The sequence below is a fragment of the Pipra filicauda genome, unplaced genomic scaffold (genome assembly GCF_003945595.2).
Source record: "Pipra filicauda isolate LSUMZ 115617 unplaced genomic scaffold, ASM394559v2 scaffold1_size10287979_pilon, whole genome shotgun sequence".
NCBI lineage: Eukaryota > Metazoa > Chordata > Aves > Passeriformes > Pipridae > Pipra > Pipra filicauda.
In genome coordinates, this window is record NW_024104310.1 from 9,376,669 (window position 1) to 9,395,849 (window position 19,181).

General features: G+C 41.6%; 1 protein-coding gene across 4 annotated transcripts in view; it reads left to right on the forward strand.

Moving 5' to 3' along the window:
• DPP6 (dipeptidyl peptidase like 6) overlaps positions 1–19,181 on the forward strand; it is a 547,732-nt gene that overhangs the window by 386,895 nt on the left and 141,656 nt on the right. The window lies entirely within an intron of this gene.

Below are 19,181 nucleotides of genomic sequence, written 5' to 3' on the forward strand. Positions count from 1 at the left end.
TTTACTTGCACAAAGTGAGAGATGTGCCAAAGTTGGAAATTTGAACCTCTTACAATTTCTGTTATGCTACTGTGATTTCAAATTCCAGTTTGCATTTTTATCCAGTGGTTTAGGGAGAGGAAAGAATATTTTGATTAATTAGCTGCTGTCTTCTGCTGCCCTGACCATTTCTGTCATTGACTCCTCTAAGAGGGGAGCAACACATTCATAGAGCATGTAGTGACAAGACAAGGGGGAATGGCTTCAAACTGAAGGAGAATAGGCTTGGATCAGATAAGAGGAAGAAATTCTTTACTGTGACCGTGGCACAAGTTGCTCAGAGAAGTTGTGATTGCTCCATCCCTGGAAGTGTTCAATGGAAGGGTTGGATGGGGCTCTGTTATACTATAGTAGGTGTAAAGCAGTGAAATATGAGAAATTTGAGATTGTGCTGGTGGTTAAATGGCATTCCCTGCAGTGTAAGTGCAAAGAATCTGAGCTGGGTCTCTTTTCCAGCCCTATTTATCCCAAGCATTCTCCTATGCTCTTCTCCTCATTGCTTGGTGCCTTGCACTCTACGCTGCTCTACTGCCATCCTCTATCGTGAACTTCCCTTTCCTGTACAACTAGAATTACATTGTCCATATACTAAGCATGCATATGAGCTCCAATCAGTGGCTCATTTCATACTGTGTATCTTAAATGTTGTATTTGAACATTTCCTTGTTTTCATATCCCCCTCCACAACCTGTCAGGGGTGTCCCATGCCGACCCTCTCCCATATGACAGGTGGCCTGCTCATTAGTCTCGTCCCTAAATGCCTAGCAGTTCTGCTTGTGAGCTCCACATTACCTTGTAATTACCTTCACAATTACTGGGCTTTTCCTGTAATTCCTCTCACAGTGGATTTTAGCTCAGGTTTCTGAAAAGCTCAATGGGATGCTACGATGTTCCTGTGGCGGTTGATGAAAACCAGGATAAAGAAAGCCATCATCATTTTGTACTGAAGAGGAGCTCAGTCATCTGATTTCTCCTGCAAACAATAATTCATAGTCATTACCTAGACCTGAGAAGTCATTACTGGCCTGAGAAGCCAGTTGGGTTATGAGTGCTGGTTTTGTGGATCTGTTGAGCTGCAGTGATTCCTGTCAGTTGTGAATCTGATCCCCAGCATCTTGGGAAGAACACTCCTTCATGGGGAGGGAGCATCATGCCCAGCGTCAAAGAAAGTGGTAGAGACCAAACCATATGTGCCACTTGTGGAGACTTATGCTTATCTTCTGTCTTTGTACTTAATGGCAAACACATTTTGCCCACGTTGAAAGTACTTGGCTGCTGTTGTAGTTGGAAAAACACAACAGTGGCCTCTAATATATGGACAGAGGTTACTGTGATCGATTGGATGCAACGTGCCGTCATTACTTCTTAGAGGATATTTTCCAGCCTTGCTTTTGGCATCTTGAAAGACAGAGTGTATTTAGCAGTGGCTGTTGTCAGGATTTTGGGCTGTATGTTAGCGACTGGAGGTTTTAATTAGGAGTGCATCTTCTTTGTGCTAGACACCGGCCAGACAGTCCTTACAGAGCGATTGTAGCCAAATGAGGAGAATAAAGGTTGAAATGAAGAGCACAGTATAGTCAAGCAGTGAGGAGCACTGAGATACAGGGCACCAAGGGACGTATCTGGGGTCATAGGAAGTTAAAAAAATGTGAAAATCAAGCCCTGCTCTCCAAGCAGCTCTCCTGCTGCCCAATCACTTTACCTGCAATGTTGGCAAAATAGTATTTATTCCTATATGAAGAGGAATAGTGGGTAAATTTGCAAAAGGCTCTGAATGACATTTTCAGAAATGGCTCAGTTATTTGGAAACCTGCCATCCAGTGACAGCCAGGACCATACTCACCTCTGAGAATGGCAGCTAGGCTTTTATCTCAGAAGTCCCTTTGAAAAATGCACTAATAACTAATATCTAAATATAATTGAGTAATTCTTTTATCTTTAATACCGAAGCACATATGTTTTGTTGCATGTTTTACTAATAACATCATAGAAGCCCTGGGCTGTTTTAAAGTCTAATATTGAATTTAATGACCTAGAACTAATAAGTTTTATTTACCATGCTGAAAAAAAGCATCGTGTAGTAACTGAGGTAATTTATTTCAGTTTACCTTTAATAATAATGCTTGGATCAACAATACTTGGATAGTCCAAAAGCCCCCAAGCCTCTTCTCTGCAGTGTAAATCCATTGCACTGTATTGATAAAAGCATTGATGCATTTCAAATGATGCAGATGCGTGTGGAGTAAATGAATTATTTATAGGTTGCTTTGCATAGATATTAAGAACTTTGTAAGTGCTAATATTTTTCATTGTGAAAAAGGTTTGCATTAAGGTGCTTGCTTTGACAGCTCTTAAGACTAAAATTATCCTGCTAGAGAGCTTACAGCATGGTTAACTGGAGTGCAGGCTTCTCTGGGCTGCTCCTCCATGGGCCAAAAGCTTCACAGAATCATTAAGGTTGGAAAAGACCTCTAAGGTCATCCAGTTCAACTGTTAACCCAGCACTGCCAAGTCCACCACTAAACCGTGTCCCTAAGCACCACACTGACATGTTTTTTGAACACTTCCAGGGATGGTGATTCCACCACTTCCCTGGACAGCCAATTCCAGTGCTTGCCTACACTTTCAGTGAAGAAATATTTCCTAATGTGCAATCTAAACCTGGCACAACTCAGGGCCATTTTCTCTTGCCCTATCACTTGTTACTTGGGGGAAGAGGCTGACTCCCACCTGACTACAACCTCCTGTCAGGTAGTGGTAGAGAGCAGTTGTCAGCCTGCAAATGACCATCCAAATTGTAAGGCAGCAGGAGCCTTTCCCTGGCAAGGTTGGGCTGTTGGCATGAAAGAAAAACTCATCTTTCTGTTTGTCGTCCAAGGAAAAAAATTGTCTTCCATGGGCACTACACTTTGCAGTCTTGGGTGTTTGAGGTCTGTGTTAGGAAGGAGCTAGACCTCCATGCAGGCATCCTTGAACCGTGGTGCTACCAGAGGAAGGCCACACACTTGTCCCAGTTCTTGCCTTAAGTTAAATGAATGTAAGCTAGATAATGCTCGCATCTGGTGAAGGCATAAAGAAAATTGTGTTACTCTATCAGAATATTTGCCCACCTTGTTAAATAGAAATACTAGTTCATTAATTTCAATGTGTTTTAAATATGTGATAGGAAGGGTTAAATGAATGGGTTTACTGGTCCTAATGGTTCAAAGAAAACTTGCCCCACTCACAACTGTGGTTCCCAAACTGTGGTCTCCCAAACCTCACATCCTACTTCATGACACCTTGCAAAAGTGATCTTATGCTGAGATAAAGGCACCATAACTAGCAGAACATGCTGTGTGGACCAGAGAAAAATACAGGGGAAGGACCAAGAAGGGTCTTCTGGTGTGTCTTCTAGCATGTCATGATTTTGCTGGGGATGGCCTTCAAAAACCTTCTGTTATGATTCATAAAGATACAGATGCTAGTTAAGTGAGTTTTTAGGTAGTGTTCATGCCAGTGGAAGTGTCTGTGTACTTCAGAGTTGATTGATTGCTATTCTTAATCTAAATGCCTTCACAAAGTGACAAGTAAAAGACAGGTAAAAGATCTTGCTCTCTCACGACTGCCACATTGAGAAAGAAGTGAGGAAAACCATTAGAACCATAATTTTGATTTTAGAACCCATCCTGGATCATCTCCTTCAGGGATTTCTACATATCTGTCCTCTGAGAGTGCTGAAGAGAAGTTACCCTACTGCCTTTCAGCTGCTGGGCGACTGTTGGACTTCAGCAGTGACAGTAACCTGTTCACCAAAGACAGGAAACCTGGGAATTAATGACTTTTTAACATAACATAATAGTCCGTGGAGCAGAGCATTTCTGCCATGTAGCTGTTTTGTGCATAAATGCTAAAGAGAATGAAATGAGGAATCAATTTGGCTCTTCTAAAAATTACCACAGTATGCAGGAGCAAGCTGAGGAGGAGCGCGGTGCTGTGGCTTTGGGTGCGCCTCAATGCCTTTTTCTCTACAGTGCTGGGGTGCTGGTGGGGCAGTTGTGCTGCTCTTGGACTGAGAAAATAATTCTTTGGTGTCTACAGCAGCTTCTGAATTTAGAAGGAGAAATATGCTGGAGAAAGTCCTGGTCAGGAAAATTATCACACCCTGGAAAAGCAGAAGTAACACTGTAGTGGTCAAATAGGGAGGTTGGTTGTGGTGGTTTTTAGTAGTTTGATGTCTTGAGGAGGTCAAGATTTCCATATGAGCCTAACCCTAAGTTTAGGAGCCTCTCTAAGTAATTTCTCCAGAGCCTGCTGAACTCTAACCATTCCCCTGCTTCTCACTGACTGCTGTTGAGCCTCGGAGTCAAAACGTACTCTTAAGGTACCAACATGTGGCTTTAGCTACTGAACATCTGAAAACCCATGTGCAGTAAAAAGTGGCCTCAGGCATTCAGTGCATTCTATTTGTTATGTCTCTGCATCTTGCCAGATTGAGTGAAGAGTCTGGCCCAGGAACAGGGCTGGTGGCACGAAGGTCACCTGGGAGAAGTGAGATGCAAGAGAGCGGGTGGTGAGGACACTGACACAGTGATGCTGTGCAGGGAGGACAGGCTGCAGTCACTCAGGGGAGAAGCCCAGACAAGCAGGGAGGATCTTGGAGGTGTTCCAGGTGGAGAAGGGGCTGGAGTTGTGCAGAGAGTGAAAATTACTCTGGAAGTCAGTGCTACCTGAGAAACGGCTTAATGGCCTAAGATGAAGAGCTGAAAAATGCATTTAGTTGCTAGGATAGTATCAAAGGGAACAATTAGCAAAGCAAAGATGGCTAGAAGAGGCAGGAAAATTCCTTGGACTTCAATTCTACTTACCTGGGTTCTGCTAATACCTGCTCCCCGTATCTGCCTAATTCTGTTCCCACTAATTTTTTTAAAACAAAGCAGGAACAAAAGGCTTCCCTCTGAAAGGCAACATGACTGTCCCTGTCTCATATGTCAGACCAGCAGGCTGGTTTCCTAGACTTTTTATATCCGTTAACAAAGACAGATTCCCCATTCCCATGTCTATCTCAACTCCACTAAAATTAGTGTTTTTCTCTCAAAGTAGCTCAGAAACCAGGCAATGCCTCCTGATGTGACCGCATATACCAGCAAGGAGCCGTTTTGGGGAATAATTTGAAACTGTAAGAGGCATATGAAAACTAGAACAACTTGGGCTCCACTGTGTGTTAAAATCGTTTGTAGATTTGAGGTAGAAATCAATGGGAATTAGATAGAAGCTGCCCTCTTTGCTTCTCGCCATCACCACACTCTATGTTGCTCTGAGGTGCACCATGGCGTTTCTGGGCTCAGTATTGCTGGTGGTGAGTGCAAACCTGCTAAATTCAGGGCTGAGTCCTTTTACCTGCCAGCCAGGCAGATGTACTGCAACAGCACCCACTTCACAGCGGGGAACCTTTTGATTAACAAAAAAAAGGAGAGCAGCAGGGATGGAAGTGGGAAGGAAACATCATGCTGCCGCGGGGAGCAGTAGCATCTGTGGGGGACTTTAAAGATGTGGCTCACAGCAGTGGTGTTTCTACTGCTGGAAGGAAAGAACTGCACGTGGCAGTTCTGCCTGTGTGCTGAACAGTTTGAATCCAGTTGGAAAAAGGATCGGGTTTCTTTCATCATGTTCAGAGTGGCTTGAAACCAAAACCCTGCTGGCTCTCAGAGCCGAAGGAAACGTGCTGGTTTTACAGGGGTTTAACTGGGAGAGGGATTTTAGGTGTTCTCTCACTGGGTGTTAGTTAAAAATCTAGGTGAACAGCTAGAGGTACAGTGTGACACTGATGGATGCACTTCCCCAGTTAACACCTGTGAAGCAGGTAAGGGGGAGCTCCCAGCACTTCCCACACCTCTAGGTAAGCGGAACTGCTGCGACAAAAATTGTTTGTGATAAGCCTTTAAAAAGGATGGTCATAATTGCAGCCCTGCTGGTTGAATTTCTACTAAAATAAAGTTGTTTTTTTTATCTTTTGCCTCTTCAGAAGAGTATAACACAGGGAAGAGGAGGAAGAGAAACAAGGAAAACCATACTCCAAGCCATACTTGGGTGATGGAGCAAGCTGGGCACAACAGAGGGTGATGGTCTTCTCCCTTTCCCAGGAGCCTGGCAATGTTTCACCATAAGGAGGGCTACTTTGGGAGGGAGTAAGAAATTTATTTCATTTAGACCCTGCAGTGCTAAGAAAATCTGAGCAGATAGGTGGGAGACTCAGTTTTGAACTATAGATAAAGAAGGTCAAGAATGAGAGTTTGCATGAACTTGCTGAAGGTTTTCCTAATAGTGTGAAGGTAGAAGAGTTTTGGGAAAGAGGCACCTAAGAGATGAGCACCTAGGAAAAAACAGAGGGAAGAAATGAGGTGCATAATTTCAGGATATGCTGGGCAAAAAGCACATTCAAAGGAGGACTGTAAATGTGTGATGGAGGAAGGAGAGCTCTTCAGGGTGTTTGGGCCTCTTGTTAAGCCACTGATTCCAATTACTACACACTCCTGGTAGTTTCAGCAGTGATTTCCAGAAACATTTATGTCTCCACACAGTCCATCTTTAGGTGCCCTCTATTCTCTAGGTGGAAACTTGCTTACTTTTAGTTTTTCTTTCTTTTTCTTTTTTTTTTTATTTTAATCAAGTCAATTTTCCATTTTTCACACTGCCTGAAGATTTTTACTTGGTGCAAATCACGTTTTCCTGACTCAATAGCTTTCCCTGAGCTTGCTCCACTGCTCTTGGACACTTGTTGAGCATGGAATGCTTAACAAGGATTAATTAGACCAGTATGTATTCTACTTGTTCCTTTTAATGAACATTAAATAAATATATGCTGAGATACCATAATTAAATAATTTGAAGACAGGAAATACTGTATTTCTGGTGATTAAAATTTATATCAGATCTTTTTAACTGGAAATTTAGCAGGCAAGGATTTACTTATCTAAGAAAAAAAGTCCCCTGTGAGCTTGGATCTCCTGACTGTATAAAGCTGTTGAATGTATGAAAAGCATTACTTTATTTTTCTTACAAGAAATAGTACCAGACATATAATTCATTAGAAGAAATTTAGAATGAGATAATTAGAAATGATCAAGGGAATATAATTATGCTTTAAAACCTTACACCAGTGGAAATTCAGTTAAGAACAGGAGACCAAAGGTTTGCCCAGCCCCAAATCCTGTTTCCATGAGAGGCAAGATGTGTGTGCACAAGGAGCAAGAGGGCAGCAAACTTCATGCTCTTTTTAGGTCAGATAATTATCAGATCCTCTTCTATATTTTCTGTTTAGTATCCCGAAATATTTTTCTCTTCCAAGACATGTGCCAAGTGTCCCCCAGAGCCTCTTGCATCCACCATGTCTTTCATCAACTAGTTTCTCTGACCTGTTGCATGAGGAAGAATGCCTGGGAGCTTGCTTTGTCTGATCAGCCTTAGATCAGTAGCTTGAATGAATGTTTTCCATCTCTACTGTATTAATTTAGAGAAGATGGGATGGGAACTACACAGAAGGATTGCCCAGAAATATCAGAGTTGGCTTCTCAAAAGTGTTCACGGTATTCGTGTTTCATGGCACTTGAAGTGTATAAATGTAGTATCATCTGTTTGACCCTAAAGAAAAGCCAGACGATTTTGCAGCATTTTAGAGATAAAATCTGTAGGTCCCTGTACCGAATCATGCCACACATGCCACACTGAGTAATCATGATGTCATAAAATCAGGTGATCTTGGTCCCCAGCAAGACATCTTCGTATGAAACCAGCACTGGGTCTGTACACATCCTCCCGAGTTTTAAAGCTGAATACTTTGCTGACATCTCTTTCCATTGCCAGTAACAAGGAGTAATCTGTGATAGAAAATAAGATGATCCTGTAAGTGATCCCGAGACAGACGTGGCCCTGCATGGTGAGAAACATTCCCTGATTATCAGAGTACAACACCTCTTAAAAGGCACTTCTAGTCTCATGCTTAGCAGGAAAAGAACCCCAGGTAAGACACAAGTATGAAGAGATGAAAGAAGCAAAACAAATTGCAAGGAAAAGGAGTATAGGAAACAACTCCCTAGAGTATTTGAGTAAGGGAGAGAAAGAGCTGGACATGTAGCCACGTGTGCGTATGGCTGGCCAGGGAGTTTGCCTTCACAACACTGACAGCTGGGTATGATGCCAAGTCTTCATTTTGTTACTTGACTTAAAGTCCCAGCTTCTGGGCACAGGTGACACCCAGAAATACTCTACTTTGATTCAAAAAAGCAATGTAATAAATAAATTTTTAGTACTCATAAATATTATCACAGTTATTCCTAAATGGTCCTTCAAATGTTAAACTTATTTGGAGGGTAAATGGAGAGAAGGCAATGTTTACTTTCATTAGAATAGATATTTTTAAAATGTCAGGTTCTCTTGAAGTCTTATATCTGATTTCCAATGCTTAAGTTTCATAGTAATTCACAAAATCTGTATAATCATCTTCAAAGCATTTTAACTTTTCAGGGAAGGCAGGATGACATGAATGGAGAAAAGTAAACAAAGTCTAGGATGAGAACAGTGGGAAATTTCAATGCTTTAGCCGAGAAAATTTAAAAAAAGTTTCAACTCAGAAGCATTTTACCCATAAAGGGGCAAAAGTTTGGCTCCATTGGATAAATGATTGTTATTTTGGCATGCACTGGACCTAATAAAAATTAACTGTACAATGGATGGTGAATCCAGCAGTTCAGATAGACTTTGGTCTCATTGCAGTTATGATACATGTGCTCATTTTTGCAGAGTAAACCATTCCAGGGTCTGCTTGGAAGTGTTGGCCTTGCCATTCGTGCACTGTAGGAAATCTGAATCTCAGACCTTCAGGCAGTCTGAGAAGAACCACCAAGACTTGGGACAAACTTCTAAAATCCACCAACTCTGCCCGAAAAGTGTCCAGAAAATTTTCCAATACCCTTAATTTGTTATCACCCTAATAAACACTTATTCTCTGCTCAGCAGTCAATTTTCCTATTTCCTGATGGACAAGAGCCCGTACCCAAACCTGCTCCTGCAGCTGGCTCTGGATGCTCTCCCAGCTGGAAGCATCAGTAGAGAGTGGAGCCAGCGAGGGCTGAGCTGGCCCATCGCCCCACGGGGGGTTAATGCACACGTGCTGGGCCACGTGAAGCTGTTTTCCCTGTTTGTTGTTGCTTCAGTTGATGGACTGACTCATTTTACAAGACAAATTGCTTGGAATACTCATGCATAAGACAAGACCCTTATTAATAATTTGGAGGTATCTTTTCCTTCCTTATTCTCCTTCCCAGGGGACTGCGGGCTGTGAACTGTGACATAAAAAATGCCTTAAAACACTTAGTTAAAATATCCCCGAGAGTATATGTGTACATATATATATATATTTGTTCCATGTATTCCATATTTTCCTTCTCACAGGTGTTAATTCCAGGGGCAGCATTTGTGAGAGACTTTGCTATTACCTTTTGCCTTGGAGCATTTAGCTGATACTAAACTTGGCAGCATGCATAAGATATGACCTTAAAGCAAATTACCCTTTAACATAAAAATATGTTCTTTATTTATTTTTTATTTTTAATACCTCACAAAGGAAGATAATTTTAGAACTTACACCACAAGAAAAGATAGTTTTAGGACTATATACCAATAATTACAATATTCATGATTTTTTTTCTTTCCTAACGGGCACAGAATTGCTAATTTAACTAAACTATCAAGCCAGAAGAGTATGAGTATGAAAACAGGAGAGAGATTATTAGAATTTCATAGTTTTTATTTCCTATCCTTCTCCTGGGGCAGGAAACTGAGAACATGTAATCAATTTTCTGTTGCAATCAACTTTTTAGGGGAAAAAATATTGAACTATACTCAGGAGAGAACAATACTGAAAATAACATGTTTTTATCCGGTTTGAGAGACGTTATCACCTTGATCATACATTGAGCTTGGGTTGTTCCATCCAAAAAAGATAGACTGTAGTGGGGATAGACATGGTCCAGAGAAGGATAAAGACCATGACAGAAGAATGAAAATGCACGATAAAAAGAGTTACCCTGAGTTATAAATAAATTATGTAAGGATAAATAAAGAAAAATATGAGGAAGTCAAGTTCTTTTCATTGAATAAGGGCATTCTTTGGTTTTAATACCATCTGCTGAAAGTTGTTAACTCAGTGAGAAGATATTATTGGACGAAAGGTTGATGAGAACTGGAAGAAAGGAGTAATCGCTCTTAACCTTAAACCAAGTGTTCATATCAGCTGCTTTGCTTCTGCACCAGCATCAGCATGTTTGCCCTCTTAGTAAAAAAACACTGTTGATTCAAGACCAACATCACAGAAGGCAGTAAGTGTTCCATGATGTCAGTTCCACAGTGGAGAGAGGAATAGGAACAAGAAGTAAAATAAGGAATTCAGGAATTATTTTTGGCATTTGGTATGGGACTCCTTGTAGGAGCTGGCTGAGTCACTGCAAGCAAACCTAACTGATGTGAGATGTTAAGGGAAGGCTACTCATTTATCATAGGATGATTTGGGTTGGATGGGACCTGAAAGATCATCTAGTTCCATCCCTCTGCTATGGATAGGAAGATAGTCCACTAAACCTAGTTGCTCATAGCTCCATCCAACCTGGCCTTGAACACTTCCAGGGATGGGGCATCCACAGCTTCTCTGGGTAACCTGTTCCATTGCCTCACCACCCTACTTAGCTGACACTATTTTTTCATTCCCTCATCAGCTGGATTAAAAATTACAAGATTGTATGTATAGTTGCAAAATTTTTCTCCATTAATGGTTACCTTGCAGTTAGGTGCAAGAAGACTGTTCTCCAGGAGCTATCCCTTGCCAGTCCCCTGCCAAGCATAGTCTCCAATTATTTATTAAGAGTTCTTTGCAAGCGTTGAAAGTGTTTCCAGTGGCTTTGTAATATGGTGCCCTCCTGTGACCAGTCCAAAACCAGTAATCACACACTGGTAACTAAAATGTGTAGGTATTGGATTTCATGTTTATCTGCCTTGATTTTCAAAAACCTGAAGTCAGGGTGATGCCCATGGCTCCAACAGACTCCTCACACAATTAGGCTTCAGCACAGTCATACCACGTCTGAAATGACAGAGTAACAAAAGGGATTGTGAAATATTGCCTGCAAAGGTAATTAAAACTTTACCTGAAGCTGTATACACAGCGTATCTGCTCGTTAATGTACAAGGATCTCATTCAGTCTGTACTGAAATTTAAGTACTCTGCCCGCGATAATAATAATGAGAAGGAAAAAAAAAGCATTCTATATCTTCTTTCTCTCCATCATGACCACTAACAAGTGTAATTTGTTTAAGGGCAAAGAGAACCAGGAAAGGGAATGAATGCACAGAGGAAATAAGAAAGCAAGCCGTGGGGTCACATTTTAATGAAAATTTATCCATGGATTCCTTTTATTCTCAGTGTCAAATGGATTATGATGTTTAGGTGTAATGCTTTGGGTTATGCACTCCTCTGTGTGAAGCCAAACTAAATGAGGCAGACAAGACCTGGTGCATTTGGCAGAGAAGGGAGGGGCGAGGAGTGGGTGTCACTGACTGATGCTTCACTGCTCTGGGTGACAACCAGGGAGTGTTTGGAGCAAGTGTTCCTGCATGGAACAGGCAAGGTGTGTATGATAGCTTGGGCTCTCATCTGAGATAGCAACTACAGTGGCAAAAGCCCTGGAGGTTTTATATTCCTGGTAAAATCTGTACCACTCTGTATTTGGGGCTGCACGCCCACGTTGGTCACATTGTGGAGCTGGGATAAGCTGGTTCATGCTACCTGTTGTCTGCACTTCAGTTGCATGATGAGACCATGAAAATTAGATGGGGTATGGATAGAGGCATCAGGAACCATTTTCTGGGAAATTAGTTGTTTGGGGTCAAATTGCTTTTGGCCTGTGTTGAATGTGAGATGTTTCTGGCAGGGAATCAAAGGGCTGAGTGTAATCTGCTATCTCCAGCTGTCCTGTAACCCAGGGGTCATCTGCACTATTCCTGCTATAGCGTTTAGGGTTTGAAAAGCACATAGCATGAGCCCAGCTGAACAGGAGAAGAAGATGGCAGAGAATTTTTGAAGAAGATTTCTCAGCTCTGGAATACACCAAAGTCAACTCAGTGTGCTGCAAAGCACCCCTGCTGTTCTCAGTCCTTTCAGAGAGAAACTGAGGGCAGCAAGCAACAAGGTGTGGGGTTTTACTGTTGTTGTTAGGATTTTGCAGTAGTTTCTGTAATCAAGGTGGTTTGCCCTGGATGGAATAAAAATGGATTTAGATCAGGGAATTTCTCATTTTTTTCTTTCCTAATTGTAGCGTATTTCTTTTCCCTCCTCCATGTGTTATAAAAACAGACAGAAGCAGGGAAAGGAGTTATTTGAAGTTGAAACAAGTTCTCGGTTTCTCACATGGATTTCAGCTTTTCAAGCCTGTGCCACTGAGATGATATCTGAGCCTGCAGAGTTTCCAGACTGGGGCTCTTTGAAGGGAAGTTCTGTCTCATAAATGAGGCAGCAGCAGAATTATACCTGGTTTCAAATTTGGGACTGAAATTTCAAAGGTGCGCTCTGCCCAGATTTCAAGCTTGGTGCTGAGTCTTCTCTCAATTATATGGAATAAGCTTTTCTCTTTTTTTATTTGAATCTTGAAAGATTTGGGATTAGCTAAAAAAGAGAAACAGTCTGGCATTACTGATTTTTACAGTTTTAGGTTTTCTGAAGACTCAGTCTTCTTTGAGCTTTTGACAAGTTAATTTACAAGCCTGCTAGAAGATGCATGTTGATATGGCAATTTTCCTGAGCTATAATTGTGTTTTATTTTACTAGTACTGCTGTAAAAACACTATATTGGTGCACCAAGTGCAACTGCATTGAGATGATGAGCAATTAAAACAACTTCTTGCATAATAAAGCACATTCTATCAAGTTTCACTTACTTAATATACCAGTGCAATGTGTTATACAGCATTTAGCAAAATTATGGTAAATCACCTATTTAAAGAAGTCTTTCTTTCAGCCTCACATGTAAAAAAAAAAATCCTGGGAACAATAAAAAGATAATGACCCATAATGCCAAAAAGCTAAAAATGGGATTTCAGTTGTCTCCTGGAATTAAAGGTTGTAGCAATGTTGTTAAAGGCAAGCTGTTCTCTGTTCCCTGCTGCTCCTTGTGTCAGCATAACAAAGTCTAATAAATTCTTACTTATTTCTGCCAGAGTAGCAAGGCAGGAGGAAATGGAGTTGCTGGTGGGTGCAGGTGGGTTGAGACAAAAGGCAGAGTGGTGGCAGGGAACTGGGATGAGTTACAAGTGCCAAGGTCTACAGGGATCATCCCTAAGGACCAGCTCTCACTGAGAGTGGGATAAAGCCATGAGTATGGAAATGGGTTTTGTTGCTTTTCACTGTTCATGATACTTGCCTCCCACTTTCTCTGTTATCCCAGCTTACTGTAGCATGAGGGAAGAGAGGATGGGAAGCCTTCCCTGCATTTTCTCTTTGGGAAGCAGTTCCATATCAAAAAAATCTTTGCTTCTGCCTTGGGGAGGGAATTTCAGAGTCACTTGTTTGTGGGTACGTCTTATAAATATGAAATAGATGCACTGCAGCATGTCTTGAAAGAACAACAGATCATGGCATTAAATGCATCATCACAACAGTCTTATTTCCACCTGAGTTTGTGATTGCATCTGTCTGGACACCTGAATAGGTTTCCATCGGGGACTGGTTGTGCTTTTATTTTGCATTCTGATCTATGTGGTGAAGTTTTGCAGCAGATAGCAAGCATGCACAGTCCTAGCATTTGTTCAATGTCTATTCTTAGTGCTCTTCTGAGGAGTAAACCCTACCTGCCCCAGGGGCTGCAGGTCCTCGAAGTCCACTCTTCTACATGACCCCAGTTAGGCAGACACTGTCCTAAGTGAGTCAATAATCCTGCAGACCTAGTAAATAAAATGCAATTTCCCCTTTCATGAAAGCAAAGTAAAATAAGTATTTCCGTAAGCCTGTATGTGTTCATCCTCCTCCCTGTTCATATCATGCTGCACCTTATTCCTCCTGTTTCGTGGTCCTTGTTAATGTTTGCTGCATTGTTTTTCTGAAAGTTTCTCTTTCCTCTGTGAATTTACCCTGTTCTGTTGTTTACCTCTCTGCTTCCATTATGTCCAAGCTTTCTCTCTCTCAAAACCAGCCTCTGAAGATAAGGCCAAGCTTTTGCTGCATCTGGCAGTATTAGGGTTTTTTTTTAAGGTTTTGGTGCCACACACAGCAACCTGTTAACCCCAGCCTGTCCTATTTCCACCCTGTGTGCCACTCGGAAAGCCACTTTTTTACAGGAAACCCTGAGTCTCCCCAGTTTACTTTCTCTGGGAGATGCTCACGTGAACTGAGGGGATGCTGGTGCTGATGGGCTGCTCTCTCACGTTGGGCTTTGCTGCACGTGGGCTGGTTTATGGATGCAAATGCTGATAGTCACAGTGATGAACACTCCCTGCTGCTGAGCCACAGCCAGCCTGGGTGTCTGCTTCAGTCGTGGTGCTGTTCCCACAGAGACACACTCTGTTGCAATGGGAAGTGTCAGCCTCCCCCAGTCCTGCAAGTGTGGGTAGTCACTACAAGGCAGTGGATTTTTCCTGTGTGCTGCAGATTGTCTGTGGATAGTCTGAGTTTGCCTTCTCCACCCAGACCCTTCTCTTTGGCTCTGGTGTGTGTGTGTGCTGGGTTGAGAGTTGTGACATGCCCAAGTCCACCTAAAGGGACACAACCACTGTTTTCCCCACTTCTGGTCTCCATCCACTGTGCCAGGACTCACCTGCCCCTTCAGAAAACTTGCTGAAATGCTAAACAAGCATAATATTTTTTTTAATTCCACTGCCTCATCCTCATGCATTTTTCCAGATGAATACAAGTGTAGTACATAGTGTTGCCAGTCTGAAAATACCAATTCTATCTGAAGAAACATCCGTCCTACTAAAATTGCAGTCTTCCTGTCACAGAATCAACTAGGTTGGAAAAGACCTCTGAGATCATCAGTTCCAACCTTTGACCTAACACTACCTTGTCAGCATTAAATTTGTGAGCACTGATGATATTGCAAATCTGTGTTCCTGTCAATGGATGTAATTCCTTCAACTTCTTCGCACTGCCAGTGCTCAAACTTACTCCTTCTAGAAGTAAAGTTGTCCTAAACCTTCTTGTCTGTGACGAGCTGCTTATTCTGGTGCCCAGTCTGACACATAGCAATGAAGAACATGGTTGGTTCAGGTAAGTGCTCCTCTATCCCAATGCTGGGTCTCTCACCACAGCAATAACTTATGCTATTTTGTACTCAAACCTGGCCCTTTTCAGTGGTCCATAGTGAGGCAGCCCTATTTTAGGGATGATAGATGATGTATCCTGCCTCTTTCATAGATCATAGAATGGTTTGGATTGGGAGGGACCTTAAAGATCATCTCATTCCAAACCCCCTGCCATGGGAAGGGACACTTCCCACTAAACCCTGTTGCTCCAAGCCCCGTCCAGCCTGGCCTTGAACACTTCTAGGGGTGGGGCATTCTCTCTAATACATCAGTTTATCAGCTGTCCATGAATTTTTGTACTCTCCTCTTTTATATCATGGCAAATGGTCCATGCTGTCATCTTGCTCTCTTTATGTTGTCCAGCGTTTTATTACTGGCTGTTGAGGCTGCCTCTGAAGATTGAATTGATGACTTGGGATCCACGAAGGATACCAAGTGACAGCCTCGTGATCTTTCTCCTCAGTTTCAACTGCCAGTTCCAGGTTCAGCATCACAACAGCACCAGTGGGCAAATTTCCAGAGACCTCATGCCTTTTCCAATGGAAAAACTTTGGAAAGGGTCGGCCAACTAGCATGCCTGAAAATGCAAAACCTGCATTGGGACTACAGTGCATAATGCATTATTTTCTTAAGAAAAATCCCTTATTTTTATCTTCTTTTTCATCCTAAAAAGGAGGCCAGCAGGCAGAGCTGCCAGGCTAAGCAAGCCCAGGTGTGTGCTGTTCCTGGCAAAGGCTCAGTGACTGCAAGGGACACGAGCTCCCTCTCGCTAGGTCTGTTTTCTCTGAGTGCATATTTCCTGACTGAATTTAAGAAAGATGTGTACAAAGAAATAGAGAAGATGTGGCACTGCAAATATGTCATTGGTCTTGGGTTTTCTGATTTCACCCTTTCTGCTTAGCAGGTTTTCAGAAGTTTCTTCTGAGGATCCCCCATTCCTCTACACTGACTCTGTACAGCCCCAAGGCTGCTCCATTATTTCTAGAAATCACTGTTTGTTGTAATCAGTCACTTTTGTAAGTGTGGCTACATATTTGTGTCTATACTCACAGACACTAAATACATTCTACCAACCAGACAATTTCCTGGAAGTTGAAAGTGGGGTGAGGAGTTAGTGAAGTGAACTTTGCTATTGAATCAAAGAATCATAGAATGGTTTGGGTTGGAAGGGACCTTAAAGATCACCTAGTTCCAACCCCATGGGCAAGGACTCCTTTCACTAGACCAAGTTGCTCAGAGCTCCATCCAGTCTGGCCTCAAACACCTCCAGGGATGGGGCATCCACAGCCTCTGGGTAAAAAAGAGATGGAAGAAACCCAAGAAAGATTGAAGAAATGGAATAAATGCTTTTATGCCTGAAAGTTATAATTTTCAGCATCGTTTATACTGAACACCAGCCCCAACGAAAGGCAGATATAAAAAATGAGATGCAGTGGTGACCTTTATCAGCTGTGGTGACAACTATAAATCAGGCTGCAGATTCTCATTAGCTCACTGGACAGAATTCATTACAGACAGAAGCTGCTGCTTTCTGTCTTTGATTGAGGTATGTCCCATTTAAATAAATGCTTTTGCACTGGAACAAATCACACATTTCAAAACAGAAGTCCAGGAATATTATTCATTGATTCTTTTGAGGACTAAGACCAGCTAAACCTCACAGTGTTTTGCTTGGAATATAATGCAGATCAATTTGTTCTTCTCTTAAGCAGACCAATTTTCTGTTCATTAATTCAGATGCTGTGTTGATGGCTTGTATTGAATATAATAGCAAGATTTACAGCCCTAACAAATCAGCACTGCTTCATTTATTCTTCCTTATACATTCTAGATATGCATGCAGCAGATTAGCACCTGATTTTAAACTTGTTACACTTTAACAAATAAAGGGAAAGCGTGTTGTCTCCTACTTCCAACCATGGAGCAACTTTTATGTAATCTTCTTCAAGTTTCACAGTTTATTAAAGCATTATGTTTTTTTGGAGCATAGGGAACAATAAAATTTAGTAGCAATGCCATTATGAGCAGTAATGTAACTTCCTTCAGTTCCTGTGATGTTCAAAAAACAGGTCCACAGACTCATTAGATTAATAAGCTACTTTACCTGTGTACTGAACTTTGAGATGAGTTTCATTGCTTTTTTTTTCCTGTAATTAGGCAATATCCTGAGAGGCTTACAATTATCCAAATGCTTTTTCTGCCTAGCATGTAGTGTGTAATTGGAAAACATTCTGTGTTGTTGACATAGGGTGATTATTAAAGCAGTAATCCCTTCCGAAATGTCTGATAATTAGGTAATACTCTGTCTCTCAAGTTCAGTTTTTCTTGTTATTTCTGGAAGACTTGAAAATAGTAATTTGGACTGTATACTTTCCTCATAAAAAATGATTCCTCAGCCTTCATGGCCTCAAGATATAAAGACAAGTTGTGTAGGAAGCAATAATACTTTTTCTTGTGTTACTTCCTAAATTGTTGACAAAAAGACATTTCTTCAGGATCCAGACACAGAAACTGGAAGTTAGAGTTGTAAATAAGTTAGTACTGGATCAGACCCCAGAGGTTGTCTCCTCTGGTATATGGTCCAGGACAAGGGCGAATGTTTAGGGAAGATTCTAAAAAGCAGGTGCATTTCTCAAGATGATGATTCAGGATATTCTTCTAGTCCCTCACAATGGCAGGTTCGAGGGCTTCCTGAAAAGCATTTCCCTTCAAGACCCATAATCTTTGATGGATTTTTCTTCCATTTTTGTAATTCTTGTTTGGATCCACCTGCAGCCTTGGCACCCATTCTACTCTGTGGCTGTGACTTCTACAGCTTGTTCGCCTTCATCATGAAGAAATAATCCCTTTTATTTGTGTTAAACCTGACACTGGCTAGTGTCATCTAGTGCTTCCCAGTATTTATTTTGGAAAAGGCAGGGAATGAGCATGCATTATTTATCTTCTCCATACTGCTTGTGACTTTTTTGACTTCTGTCACAGTTCTGTTCAATCAGTTCATTCCCAGGTTTAAGAATCTTAGTTCATTCAGTCATAACTTGTATGAAGGAATATTTTAAAGACAAATGCAAGCCTTAATCTATTTCAGATCCACCATTTTTATTCAGGGACAAAGGTGCTGATAAAATTTGTTCCATAATTTAAAAAAAAGAGATGCTTTGAGAACTTTACCTATGAGTCTGAAGAGAGGTTGCTCTGATTTGGACGCTGAGAATCATAAAGTCTTTAAAACTTTGTGGTTTGGAGAGAATCATCAGTATTGCAGCAACCATTTGGCCTCATGGGTTATGATTTATCCCAAACTCAGAGCAGCTTTTTTTCTTCCTCAACTTACATGTAAATCTGTGATATGGAGGAGGAGATTTTTTATTGATAGCAATAAGTAGAGCGTAGAAGCTTTTTGTCTGCACTTTCAGAGCATTTCATAACGTAATGACTGCCATGAGGATTGTCATCATCAGCTTGGAAACAAAAGACTGAAAGCTGAATAAGAAGTGTGCTGGGTCTGTACACCAAAGTTTTGAAAGTCTCTAGACCCAGTGTTGTCTTTAGCAGGTTACCCCAAGCTGGGCAGTGCACACCTCTGAGGTTATATTGAGATGGATCTGTGCTTGTACGAGTCCTGGAGGATTTAAACTCCTCTTTGACTCATCTCTGGGGTAGCCACAGTGAGGGTAGGCAATGAGGAATTGTTTCCCTAACTGAAACTGGAAGCAGAAGTTTAGTAGGATCCATCAGTTCTCAGTCTCAATTTAGCCAGGTTGCAAAAAAGGCATAACCCCAGTCCTGTGCCCAGAAAAGCTGCTGACTCTTTTAATGGC